Raw genomic sequence first — 14,811 nt, 5'->3', positions numbered from 1 at the left:
ACAAGGGAAGAGAGTAGAAAAGGGTAGAGCAGAGCAGAATAGTGTAGAGTAGAACAGAGTCGAATCGAGCCAAATGGAGACGAAACAAGACAAACCACGTAGAATCCCATCGAATCAATTCCATGAAATTAGAGTAGGGAGGAGTAGAATCCTGTGCAATGGAACCGAATGGAGTCAAATAGAGTAGAAAAGAGCTGAAGAGAGCAGAAGAGTGCTGAATAGGGCCGAGGAGGACCGAATCGAGCTGAATTGAGCCAAAAGGAGCCGAATCCAGTGAATCGAGCCTAATGGAGCCAAATCGAGCCTAATCAAGCCGGATCTACACTATTCGTGCCGAATGGAGCCGAATGAACACGAATGGAACTGATTCGCCCCGAATCACGTCAAAATTCGTCGAATCGAATTGAATAGATTAGAGTAGGGGAGGTTGAGTATGGTAGGGTAGGGCAGGGTAGACTAGAGTAGAGTAGAATAGAAGAAAACAGAATAGACTAGAACAGAACAGAATAGAGCAATACAGAACAAATACAGAAGAGTAGGCTAGAGTAGAGTAGAGGGGAATAGAGTAGAGTAGAAGAGATCGAACAGAGCCAAATCGAGGCGAATCGCGTCGAAATGGGTTGAATCGAATCCAATCCAATGGATTAGAATAGATTAGAGTTGGGTGGCATAGGGTAGGGTAGAATAGAGTAGAATAGAACAGAAACAATACAATAGAGAAGAGTAGACTAGAGTCCAATAGAGTAGACTAGAGTCGAATAGAGTAGAGTCGAAGAGAGCCGAATGGAGACGAATTGCGAGGAATCGCGTCGAATCCATTAGAGCAAATTAGAGTGGTGTAGGTTAGGGTAGAGCAGAATAGTGTAGAATGGTGTCAAATGCTTTGAATAGAGACAAATAGAATAGAAAAGAGTCGAATAGAGCAGTTTAGGGCTGAAAAAGGCTGAATCGAGCATAATGGAAGCAATTCAAGCCAAAAGGAGCCGAATGGAGCGTCATTGAGCCGAATGGAGCCGAATGGAGCCAAATCAACTCGAATCATTGCGATTCAAGCTTAATCGCGTCGAATTGCGTTCAGCGCGTCAGATCCAATCGAAACGTCTAGATTAGAGAAGGGGAGGGGAGGGTAGAATAGAATAAAGTAGAGTAGAAAGAAGAGATTAGAACAGAATAGAATAGAGGGGAAAAGAGTAGGGTCGAATGGACTCGAATAGAGTCCAATAGAGCCGAATAGGCCGAATAGAGACGAATAGAGAAAAGAGAGCTGAATAGAGCCGAAAAGAGCCGTATAGTGCCGAAGCGCACCTAATCGAGCTGAATCAAGCAGAATCACACTGACTGTCGCTGAATAGCGTCCAATCACATCGTTTTGTGTCAAACCGTGTCGAAACGCTTCATATCGTGTCGAATTGCGTCGAGTGTCGTCGAATCACAGCGAATCGCGTTGTATTACGTCGAATAACTTCGAATTGCGTCCAGTCTCATAGAATTCTGTTGAATCTCGTCAAATCGCATGGAATCTCATCAAATCTCCTTGAATCCCGTCGAATACCTTCGGACCTTGTCGAATCCCGTCGAATCCAGTCAAATCGCGTCGAACTGAATCAAATTCGATCCAATAGATTAAAGTAGGGTAGGTCTGGGTGGGGAGCAGTAGGGTTGGGTAGGGTAGAGTAGAATAGAGTACGACAGAATAGGAGAGAACAGAACAGAACACAGTCGAAAGAATACAACAGAATAGAGTAGAGTAGAAAAGAGTCAAATAGTGCAGAAGCTAGCCGAGTGGAGACCAAACGAGATGAATCGCGTTGAATCGCTTGGAATCGGGTCAAATCGAATCGAATCGATTAGAAGAGATTAGGGTAGGGAAGGGTAGACTAGAGGAGAAGAGTGTAGAATGGTGTGGAATGGAATAGAATGGAGCCGAATAGAGACGGATAGAGACGAATAGAGTAGAAAAGAATCGAATAGAGGAGAATAGGGCCAAATAGGGCCAAAGAAGGCCTAATCGAGCAGAATTCAGCAGAATCGACACAATTCGAGCCAAATCGAGCCGAATGGAGTGAATTGGAGCCAAATCGAGCTGATTCGAAGTGAATCGAGCGGATTCAAGCCCAATCGCGTCGAATCGCGGGGAAATGCGTGGAATCAAATCGAATGAAATAGATTAGAGAAGGGGAGGGGAGGGTCTGGGATGGTAGAATAGACTAGAATAGAAGAGTACAGAATAGAAAGAACAGAATATAGTACAGTAGGGTAGAGCAGAGAAAAGTAGAGAAGAGTAGAATTGAGTCAAATAGAGTCGAATGGAATCAAATAGTGCAGGACATGGCTGAATAGAGCCAATTCTAGGCGAATCGAGCCAAATGGAAACAAAACGAGCTGAATCACGTCAAATTGTTTCGAATCGCGTCGACTGGAACCCATGAGAAAAGAGTAAGGCAGGGTAGGGTAGAACAGAATAGAGTAGAATGGAGTGAAAATGGAGTCGCATAGAGACAAATAGAGTAGAAAAGAGTCGAATCGAGCCGAATAGGGCCGAATAAGGCTGAACCGAGTCGAATCGAGCCGAAACGAGCTGAATCGAAGCGATTGGAGCCAAATCGAGCTGAATCGAGCTGATGGTGCCGAATCGAGCCGAATCGAGCCGATTCAACCGTAATCGCGTCCCAAAGCATCGAAATACCTTGAATCGAATCAAACAGAACAGATTAGAAAAAGTTAGGGTAGGGTAGTTTATGAGAGGGTAGACTAGGGTAGACGAAACTAGGCTACAGTATAGTAGACAAGAGAAGGCTAGAGTAGTAGCCTAGACTAGTCAGCTGGACTAGTCAGCAAGACTAGTGGCATATATCAGTAGCCTAGACAGCTAGCCTTGAACAGTACCTTTGCCTTGATGAGTACCCTAAATTAGTAATCTGAACTAGTAAACTAGCCTGACTGCTAACCTTAACTAGTAGCCTTGCCTTAACTAGCACCCTTAGCTAGCCGCCTTGCCTGAACGAGTAGTCTTAACTAGTACCTTTGCTGTACTAGTATGCTTAACTAGCAAGCTTTCCTTAACTAGTACCCTGGCCTTAACTACTACTCTTGCCTTAACTAGTACCATTAACTTGTTCCCCTGCCTCAACTGGTGGCCTTAACGAGGACTCTTCCCTTAACATGTACCCTTAACTAGTACCCCTGCCTTACCTAGTAGTCTTAACTAGTATCCTTGCCTGAACTAGTACTCTTAACTAGTCATGTGGCTTTAACTACTAGCCTGAACTAGTACCCTTGCCCAAACAAGTACCCATAATTAGTACTCTTATGGAGTACCCCTATGTAGCAGGGTATGGTACGGTGGCGTAGCACAGGGTAGGGTAGCATACGGTGGAACAGAGAAAATAGAATAAAATAGAATAGAACAGCATAGGTCAGGATAGGTTAGTTTAGTGTAGGGTATGGTAGAGTAGCATAGGATGGAAAGGAGAACATAGCAAATGAGAATAGAATAAAACAGAATAGAAAAGAACAGACTAGATTAGGATACAGCAGGGTGGGATAGGGTTCTGTAGAATAGAATAGTGTGGAATGGTGTGGAATGGAGCCAAATGGAATCGTTGAGAGATGAATAGAGTAGAGAAGAGTTGACTAGAGCCCAATAGCACCGAATAGAGCCGAATGGAGCCAAATTGAGTCCAGTCGACCAGATTCGAGCTGAATGGAGCAGAATGGAGCTGGAACGAGCCAAATAGAGACAAACAAAATGAGCCGAGCTAAATCCAGCCAAATCGCATCCTATTGGAGCGAATCTCATCGCATTCCATCAAATCCTACCAAAACCCTTCGAATCTCATGGAATCTCACCAAATCCCGTCCAGTTGTGTCAAATGGGGTTGAATTGAATGGAATCGAATTCAGTTGAACAGATTAGAGTAGTGTAAGTTAGGCTGGGATTCGGTAGGGTGGGACACAAAAAACTAGGCTGGAGTAGAAGAGAAGAGAATGCAAAGAGTAGAATGGAGTAGAGTTGAGTAGAGTAAAAGAGTCAGAGTCGAATAGTGCAGAATATAGATGAACAGATCCAATTCGAGCTGAATCGAGTCGAATGGAGAGGAAAAGAGACAAAAAGCGATGAATCGAATCAATCACAATAGATTAGAGTAGCGCAGAGTAGAACAGAGTAGAAAAGTGTAGAATGGAGTCGAACAGAGTAGAATGGTGTGAAATGGTGTTGAATGGAGCCGAATAGAGACGAATGAATGAGAAAAGTGTTGAATAGAGCCGAACAGGGCCGAATAAGGTTGGAACGAGCCTAATTATGCTGAATCGAGCAGAATCGAGCCGAATTGACCCAATTCAAGGCAAACAGAGCTAAATCAAGCCGATTCAAGCCTAATGACATGGAATTGCATTCAAATGCATAGAATCGAATCGAATCGATTAGAGTAGAGTAGAGCAGAGTAGGGTAGGAGGGGTTAGAGTAGAACACAACAGAAACAATAGAATACAATTAAGTAGAGACGAGTAGAATAGAATAGAGTCTAATAGAGTTGAATAGAGCCGAACAGAGCTGAATGCAGCTGAATCGACCAAATTCTAGGTGAATCGAGACGAATCATGTAGAATCGGATTGAAATGTGTCGAATCAAATCAAAGAGATTAGTGTAGGGCAGGTAAGGTTAGGGTAGGGTAGGGAAGAATAGAATAGAGTAGACTAGAGCAGAACAGAAAGAATAGAGTAGAGTAGACTAGAGTCAAATAGAATCGAATAGTGCCGAAAAGACAAAATAGAGTGGAATAGAGCCGATCAGAACCGAATCGACTTGATGGCGCAGAAAGGAGCTGAATCGAGCCGATATGAACCAAGTCAGGTAGAATCCCGCTCAAGAGTATTGAACAGAATAGAAGAGATTAGAGTAGGGTAAGTTAGGGTAGGGTAGGCTAGAATAGAATGCAGTAGCACACAACAGGATAGAATAGAACAGAACTGAAAGAATAGAATTGGGTCAAGTACTCTAGAGTAGAGAAGAATAGAGTTGAATATTGCCAAATAGAGCCAAATAGAGCCATATAGAGCCAAAAAGAGCCGAAGCGATAGAAATCAAGAGGAATCGCGCCCAATCCTGCGGAATCGTGTCTTATCACGTCGGATCCCATCGAATTGCATTGAATCCCATCGATTCAAGTCAAATCACATCCAATCGATTAGAATAGACTAGAGTAGATTAGAGTACAATACAATAGAATAGAGAAGGATGGAGTAGAATGGTGTAGAATGGAGTCACTGGAGTCGAAAAGAAATAATAGAGTTGAGTAGAGTCTAATAGAGCCGAATAAAGCTGACTAGAGCCGAATGGAGCTGATTACAGCTGAATCGAAACGATCTGAGCTGAAGGGGGATGAATGGAGTGCAATGGAGCCGAGTTGAGCCAAATCACGTTGAAATGCATGGGATCGAATCCAGTAGAATCAATTAGAATAGGGTAGGATAGAATAGAGTAAAATAGAATCGAACACAGTAGAAGGGAATAGAAAGAATACAAGGGAAGAGAGTAGAAAAGGGTAGAGCAGAGCAGAATAGTGTAGAGTAGAACAGAGTCGAATCGAGCCAAATGGAGACGAAACAAGACAAACCACGTAGAATCCCATCGAATCAATTCCATGAAATTAGAGTAGGGAGGAGTAGAATCCTGTGCAATGGAACCGAATGGAGTCAAATAGAGTAGAAAAGAGCTGAAGAGAGCAGAAGAGTGCTGAATAGGGCCGAGGAGGACCGAATCGAGCTGAATTGAGCCAAAAGGAGCCGAATCCAGTGAATCGAGCCTAATGGAGCCAAATCGAGCCTAATCAAGCCGGATCTACACTATTCGTGCCGAATGGAGCCGAATGAACACGAATGGAACTGATTCGCCCCGAATCACGTCAAAATTCGTCGAATCGAATTGAATAGATTAGAGTAGGGGAGGTTGAGTATGGTAGGGTAGGGCAGGGTAGACTAGAGTAGAGTAGAATAGAAGAAAACAGAATAGACTAGAACAGAACAGAATAGAGCAATACAGAACAAATACAGAAGAGTAGGCTAGAGTAGAGTAGAGGGGAATAGAGTAGAGTAGAAGAGATCGAACAGAGCCAAATCGAGGCGAATCGCGTCGAAATGGGTTGAATCGAATCCAATCCAATGGATTAGAATAGATTAGAGTTGGGTGGCATAGGGTAGGGTAGAATAGAGTAGAATAGAACAGAAACAATACAATAGAGAAGAGTAGACTAGAGTCCAATAGAGTAGACTAGAGTCGAATAGAGTAGAGTCGAAGAGAGCCGAATGGAGACGAATTGCGAGGAATCGCGTCGAATCCATTAGAGCAAATTAGAGTGGTGTAGGTTAGGGTAGAGCAGAATAGTGTAGAATGGTGTCAAATGCTTTGAATAGAGACAAATAGAATAGAAAAGAGTCGAATAGAGCAGTTTAGGGCTGAAAAAGGCTGAATCGAGCATAATGGAAGCAATTCAAGCCAAAAGGAGCCGAATGGAGCGTCATTGAGCCGAATGGAGCCGAATGGAGCCAAATCAACTCGAATCATTGCGATTCAAGCTTAATCGCGTCGAATTGCGTTCAGCGCGTCAGATCCAATCGAAACGTCTAGATTAGAGAAGGGGAGGGGAGGGTAGAATAGAATAAAGTAGAGTAGAAAGAAGAGATTAGAACAGAATAGAATAGAGGGGAAAAGAGTAGGGTCGAATGGACTCGAATAGAGTCCAATAGAGCCGAATAGGCCGAATAGAGACGAATAGAGAAAAGAGAGCTGAATAGAGCCGAAAAGAGCCGTATAGTGCCGAAGCGCACCTAATCGAGCTGAATCAAGCAGAATCACACTGACTGTCGCTGAATAGCGTCCAATCACATCGTTTTGTGTCAAACCGTGTCGAAACGCTTCATATCGTGTCGAATTGCGTCGAGTGTCGTCGAATCACAGCGAATCGCGTTGTATTACGTCGAATAACTTCGAATTGCGTCCAGTCTCATAGAATTCTGTTGAATCTCGTCAAATCGCATGGAATCTCATCAAATCTCCTTGAATCCCGTCGAATACCTTCGGACCTTGTCGAATCCCGTCGAATCCAGTCAAATCGCGTCGAACTGAATCAAATTCGATCCAATAGATTAAAGTAGGGTAGGTCTGGGTGGGGAGCAGTAGGGTTGGGTAGGGTAGAGTAGAATAGAGTACGACAGAATAGGAGAGAACAGAACAGAACACAGTCGAAAGAATACAACAGAATAGAGTAGAGTAGAAAAGAGTCAAATAGTGCAGAAGCTAGCCGAGTGGAGACCAAACGAGATGAATCGCGTTGAATCGCTTGGAATCGGGTCAAATCGAATCGAATCGATTAGAAGAGATTAGGGTAGGGAAGGGTAGACTAGAGGAGAAGAGTGTAGAATGGTGTGGAATGGAATAGAATGGAGCCGAATAGAGACGGATAGAGGCGAATAGAGTAGAAAAGAGTCGAATAGAGGAGAATAGGGCCAAATAGGGCCAAAGAAGGCCTAATCGAGCAGAATTCAGCAGAATCGACACAATTCGAGCCAAATCGAGCCGAATGGAGTGAATTGGAGCCAAATCGAGCTGATTCGAAGTGAATCGAGCGGATTCAAGCCCAATCGCGTCGAATCGCGGGGAAATGCGTGGAATCAAATCGAATGAAATAGATTAGAGAAGGGGAGGGGAGGGTCTGGGATGGTAGAATAGACTAGAATAGAAGAGTACAGAATAGAAAGAACAGAATATAGTACAGTAGGGTAGAGCAGAGAAAAGTAGAGAAGAGTAGAATTGAGTCAAATAGAGTCGAATGGAATCAAATAGTGCAGGACATGGCTGAATAGAGCCAATTCTAGGCGAATCAAGCCAAATGGAAACAAAACGAGCTGAATCACGTCAAATTGTTTCGAATCGCGTCGACTGGAACCCATGAGAAAAGAGTAAGGCAGGGTAGGGTAGAACAGAATAGAGTAGAATGGAGTGAAAATGGAGTCGCATAGAGACAAATAGAGTAGAAAAGAGTCGAATCGAGCCGAATAGGGCCGGATAAGGCCGAACCGAGTCGAATCGAGCCGAAACGAGCTGAATCGAAGCAATTGGAGCCAAATCGAGCTGAATCGAGCTGATGGTGCCCAATCGAGCCGAATCGAGCCGAAACGAGCTGAATCGAAGCGATTGGAGCCAAATCGAGCTGAATCGAGCTGATGGTGCCCAATCGAGCCGAATCGAGCCGATTCAACCGTAATCGCGTCCCAAAGCATCGAAATACTTTGAATCGAATCAAACCGAACAGATTAGAAAAAGTTAGGGTAGGGTAGTTTATGAGAGGGTAGACTAGGGTAGACGAAACTAGGCTACAGTATAGTAGACAAGAGAAGGCTAGAGTAGTAGCCTAGACTAGTCAGCTGGACTAGTCAGCAAGACTAGTGGCATATATCAGTAGCCTAGACAGCTAGCCTTGAACAGTACCTTTGCCTTGATGAGTACCCTAAATTAGTAATCTGAACTAGTAAACTAGCCTGACTACTAACCTTAACTAGTAGCCTTGCCTTAACTAGCACCCTTAGCTAGTCGCCTTGCCTGAACGAGTAGTCTTAACTAGTACCTTTGCTGTACTAGTATGCTTAACTAGCAAGCTTTCCTTAACTAGTACCCTGGCCTTAACTACTACTCTTGCCTTAACTAGTACTATTAACTTGTTCCCCTGCCTCAACTGGTGGCCTTAACGAGGACTCTTCCCTTAACATGTACCCTTAACTAGTACCCCTGCCTTACCTAGTAGTCTTAACTAGTATCCTTGCCTGAACTAGTACTCTTAACTAGTCATGTGGCTTTAACTACTAGCCTGAACTAGTACCCTTGCCCAAACAAGTACCCATAATTAGTACTCTTATGGGGTACCCCTATGTAGCAGGGTATGGTACGGTGGCGTAGCACAGGGTAGGGTAGCATACGGTGGAACAGAGAAAATAGAATAAAATAGAATAGAACAGCATAGGTCAGGATAGGTTAGTTTAGTGTAGGGTATGGTAGAGTAGCATAGGATGGAAAGGAGAACATAGCAAATGAGAATAGAAAAGAACAGACTAGATTAGGATACAGCAGGGTGGGATAGGGTTCTGTAGAATAGAATAGTGTGGAATGGTGTGGAATGGAGCCAAATGGAATCGAAGAGAGATGAATAGAGTAGAGAAGAGTTGACTAGAGCCCAATAGCACCGAATAGAGCCGAATGGAGCCAAATTGAGTCCAGTCGACCAGATTCGAGCTGAATGGAGCAGAATGGAGCTGGAACGAGCCAAATAGAGACAAACAAAATGAGCCGAGCTAAATCCAGCCAAATCGCATCCTATTGGAGCGAATCTCATCGCATTCCATCTAATCCTACCAAAACCCTTCGAATCTCATGGAATCTCACCAAATCCCGTCCTGTGTCAAATGGGATTGAATTGAATGGAATCGAATTCAGTTGAACAGATTAGAGTAGTGTAAGTTAGGCTGGGATTCGGTAGGGTGGGACACAAAAAACTAGGCTGGAGTAGAAGAGAAGAGAATGCAAAGAGTAGAATGGAGTAGAGTTGAGTAGAGTAAAAGAGTCAGAGTCGAAGAGTGCAGAATATAGATGAACAGATCCAATTCGAGCTGAATCGAGTCGAATGGAGAGGAAAAGAGACAAAAAGCGATGAATCGAATCAATTACAATAGATTAGAGTAGCGCAGAGTAGAACAGAGTAGAAAAGTGTAGAATGGAGTCGAACAGAGTAGAATGGTGTGAAATGGTGTTGAATGGAGCCGAATAGAGACGAATGAATGAGAAAAGTGTTGAATAGAGCCGAACAGGGCCAAATAAGGTTGGAACGAGCCTAATTATGCTGAATCGAGCAGAATCGAGCCGAATTGACCCAATTCAAGGCAAACAGAGCTAAATCAAGCCGATTCAAGCCTAATGACATGGAATTGCATTCAAATGCATAGAATCGAATCGAATCGATTAGAGTAGAGCAGAGTAGGGTAGGAGGGGTTAGAGTAGAACACAACAGAAACAATAGAATACAATTAAGTAGAGACGAGTAGAATAGAATAGAGTCTAATAGAGTTGAATAGAGCCGAACAGAGCTGAATGCAGCTGAATCGACCAAATTCTAGGTGAATCGAGACGAATCATGTAGAATCGGATTGAAATGTGTCGAATCAAATCAAAGAGATTAGTGTAGGGCAGGTAAGGTTAGGGTAGGGTAGGGTAGGGAAGAATAGAATAGAGTAGACTAGAGCAGAACAGAAAGAATAGAGTAGAGTAGACTAGAGTCAAATAGAATCCAATAGTGCCGAAAAGACAAAATAGAGTGGAATAGAGCCGATCAGAACCGAATCGACTTGATGGGGCAGAAAGGAGCTGAATCGAGCCGATATGAACCAAGTCAGGTTGAATCCCGCTCAAGAGTATTGAACAGAATAGAAGAGATTAGAGTAGGGTAAGTTAGGGTAGGGTAGGCTAGAATAGAATGCAGTAGCACACAACAGGATAGAATAGAACAGAACTGGAAGAATAGAATTGGGTCAAGTACTCTAGAGTAGAGAAGAATAGAGTTGAATATTGCCAAATAGAGCCAAATAGAGCCATATAGAGCCAAAAAGAGCCGAAGCGATAGAAATCAAGAGGAATCGCGCCCAATCCTGCGGAATCGTGTCTTATCACGTCGGATCCCATCGAATTGCATTGAATCCCATCGATTCAAGTCAAATCACATCCAATCGATTAGAATAGACTAGAGTAGATTAGAGTACAATACAATAGAATAGAGAAGGATGGAGTAGAATGGTGTAGAATGGAGTCACTGGAGTCTAGTGGAGTCGAAAAGAGATAATAGAGTTGAGTAGAGTCTAATAGAGCCGAATAAAGCTGACTAGAGCCGAATGGAGCCGATTACAGCTGAATCGAAACGATCTGAGCTGAAGGGGGATGAATGGAGTGCAATGGAGCCGAGTTGAGCCAAATCACGTTGAAATGCATGGAATCGAATCCAGTAGAATCGATTAGAATAGGGTAGGATAGAATAGAGTAAAACAGAATCGAACACAGTAGAAGGGAATAGAAAGAATACAAGAGAAGAGAGTAGAAAAGGGTAGAGCAGAGCAGAATAGTGTAGAGTAGAACAGAGTCGAATCGAGCCAAACGGAGACGAAACAAGACAAACCACATAGAATCCCATCGAATCAATTCCATGAAATTAGAGTAGGGAGGAGTAGAATCCTGTGCAATGGAACCGAATGGAGTCAAATAGAGTAGAAAAGAGCTGAAGAGAGCAGAAGAGTGCTGAATAGGGCCGAGGAGGACCGAATCGAGCTGAATTGAGCCCAAAGAAGCCGAATCCAGTGAATCGAGCCTAATGGAGCCAAATCGAGCCTCATCAAGCCGGATCGACACTATTCGTGCCGAATGGAGCCGAATGAACACGAATGGAACTGATTCGCCCCGAATCACGTCAAAATTCGTCGAATCGAATTGAATAGATTAGAGTAGGGGAGGTTGAGTATGGTAGGGTAGGGCAGGGTAGACTAGAGTAGAGTAGAATAGAAGAAAACAGAATAGACTAGAACAGAACAGAATAGAGCAATACAGAACAAATACAGAAGAGTAGGCTAGAGTAGAGTAGAGGGGAATAGAGTAGAGTAGAAGAGATCGAACAGAGCCAAATCGAGGCGAATCGCGTCGAAATGGGTTGAATCGAATCCAATCCAATGGATTAGAATAGATTAGAGTTGGGTGGCATAGGGTAGGGTAGAATAGAGTAGAATAGAACAGAAACAATACAATAGAGAAGAGTAGACTAGAGTCCAATAGAGTAGACTAGAGTCGAATAGAGTAGAGTCGAAGAGAGCCGAATGGAGACGAATTGCGAGGAATCGCGTCGAATCCATTAGAGCAAATTAGAGTGGTGTAGGTTAGGGTAGAGCAGAATAGTGTAGAATGGTGTCAAATGCTTTGAATAGAGACAAATAGAATAGAAAAGAGTCGAATAGAGCAGTTTAGGGCTGAAAAAGGCTGAATCGAGCATAATGGAAGCAATTCAAGCCAAAAGGAGCCGAATGGAGCATCATTGAGCCGAATGGAGCCGAATAGAGCCAAATCAACTCGAATCATTGCGATTCAAGCTTAATCGCGTCGAATTGCGTTCAGCGCGTCAGATCCAATCGAAACGTCTAGATTAGAGAAGGGGAGGGGAGGGTAGAATAGAATAGAGTAGAAAGAAGAGATTAGAACAGAATAGAATAGAGGGGAAAAGAGTAGGGTCGAATGGACTCGAATAGAGTCCAATAGAGCCGAATAGGCCGAATAGAGACGAATAGAGAAAAGAGAGCTGAATAGAGCCGAAAAGAGCCGTATAGTGCCGAAGCGCACCTAATCGAGCTGAATCAAGCAGAGTCACACTGACTGTCGCTGAATAGCGTCCAATCACATCGTTTTGTGTCAAACCGTGTCGAAACGCTTCATATCGTGTCGAATTGCGTCGAGTGTCGTCGAATCACAGCGAATCGCGTTGTATTACGTCGAATAACTTCGAATTGCGTCCAGTCTCATAGAATTCTGTTGAATCTCGTCAAATGGCATGGAATCTCATCAAATCTCCTTGAATCCCGTCGAATACCTTCGGACCTTGTCGAATCCCGTCGAATCCAGTCAAATCGCGTCGAACTGAATCAAATTCGATCCAATAGATTAAAGTAGGGTAGGTCTGGGTGGGGAGCAGTAGGGTTGGGTAGGGTAGAGTAGAATAGAGTACGACAGAATAGGATAGAACAGAACAGAACACAGTCGAAAGAATACAACAGAATAGAGTAGAGTAGAAAAGAGTCAAATAGTGCAGAAGCTAGCCGAGTGGAGACCAAACGAGATGAATCGCGTTGAATCGCTTGGAATCGGGTCAAATCGAATCGAATCGATTAGAAGAGATTAGGGTAGGGAAGGGTAGACTAGAGGAGAAGAGTGTAGAATGGTGTGGAATGGAATAGAATGGAGCCGAATAGAGACGGATAGAGGCGAATAGAGTAGAAAAGAGTCGAATAGAGGAGAATAGGGCCAAATAGGGCCAAAGAAGGCCTAATCGAGCAGAATTCAGCAGAATCGACACAATTCGAGCCAAATCGAGCCGAATGGAGTGAATTGGAGCCAAATCGAGCTGATTCGAAGTGAATCGAGCGGATTCAAGCCCAATCGCGTCGAATCGCGGGGAAATGCGTGGAATCAAATCGAATGAAATAGATTAGAGAAGGGGAGGGGAGGGTCTGGGATGGTAGAATAGACTAGAATAGAAGAGTACAGAATAGAAAGAACAGAATATAGTACAGTAGGGTAGAGCAGAGAAAAGTAGAGAAGAGTAGAATTGAGTCAAATAGAGTCGAATGGAATCAAATAGTGCAGGACATGGCTGAATAGAGCCAATTCTAGGCGAATCAAGCCAAATGGAAACAAAACGAGCTGAATCACGTCAAATTGTTTCGAATCGCGTCGACTGGAACCCATGAGAAAAGAGTAAGGCAGGGTAGGGTAGAACAGAATAGAGTAGAATGGAGTGAAAATGGAGTCGCATAGAGACAAATAGAGTAGAAAAGAGTCGAATAGGGCCGGATAAGGCCGAACCGAGTCGAATCGAGCCGAAACGAGCTGAATCGAAGCGATTGGAGCCAAATCGAGCTGAATCGAGCTGATGGTGCCCAATCGAGCCGAATCGAGCCGAAACGAGCTGAATCGAAGCGATTGGAGCCAAATCGAGCTGAATCGAGCTGATGGTGCCCAATCGAGCCGAATCGAGCCGATTCAACCGTAATCGCGTCCCAAAGCATCGAAATACTTTGAATCGAATCAAACCGAACAGATTAGAAAAAGTTAGGGTAGGGTAGTTTATGAGAGGGTAGACTAGGGTAGACGAAACTAGGCTACAGTATAGTAGACAAGAGAAGGCTAGAGTAGTAGCCTAGACTAGTCAGCTGGACTAGTCAGCAAGACTAGTGGCATATATCAGTAGCCTAGACAGCTAGCCTTGAACAGTACCTTTGCCTTGATGAGTACCCTAAATTAGTAATCTGAACTAGTAAACTAGCCTGACTACTAACCTTAACTAGTAGCCTTGCCTTAACTAGCACCCTTAGCTAGTCGCCTTGCCTGAACGAGTAGTCTTAACTAGTACCTTTGCTGTACTAGTATGCTTAACTAGCAAGCTTTCCTTAACTAGTACCCTGGCCTTAACTACTACTCTTGCCTTAACTAGTACCATTAACTTGTTCCCCTGCCTCAACTGGTAGCCTTAACGAGGACTCTTCCCTTAACATGTACCCTTAACTAGTACCCCTGCCTTACCTAGTAGTCTTAACTAGTATCCTTGCCTGAACTAGTACTCTTAACTAGTCATGTGGCTTTAACTACTAGCCTGAACTAGTACCCTTGCCCAAACAAGTACCCATAATTAGTACTCTTATGGGGTACCCCTATGTAGCAGGGTATGGTACGGTGGCGTAGCACAGGGTAGGGTAGCATACGGTGGAACAGAGAAAATAGAATAAAATAGAATAGAACAGCATAGGTCAGGATAGGTTAGTTTAGTGTAGGGTATGGTAGAGTAGCATAGGATGGAAAGGAGAACATAGCAAATGAGAATAGAAAAGAACAGACTAGATTAGGATACAGCAGGGTGGGATAGGGTTCTGTAGAATAGAATAGTGTGGAATGGTGTGGAATGGAGCCAAATGGAATCGAAGAGAGATGAATAGAGTAGAGAAGAGTTGACTAGAGCCCA

The sequence above is a fragment of the Elephas maximus genome, chromosome 10 (assembly GCF_024166365.1).
Source record: "Elephas maximus indicus isolate mEleMax1 chromosome 10, mEleMax1 primary haplotype, whole genome shotgun sequence".
Classification (NCBI taxonomy): domain Eukaryota; kingdom Metazoa; phylum Chordata; class Mammalia; order Proboscidea; family Elephantidae; genus Elephas; species Elephas maximus.
The sequence above is the reverse complement of the archived record's forward strand: the minus strand, read 5'-3'. Positions refer to the sequence as shown.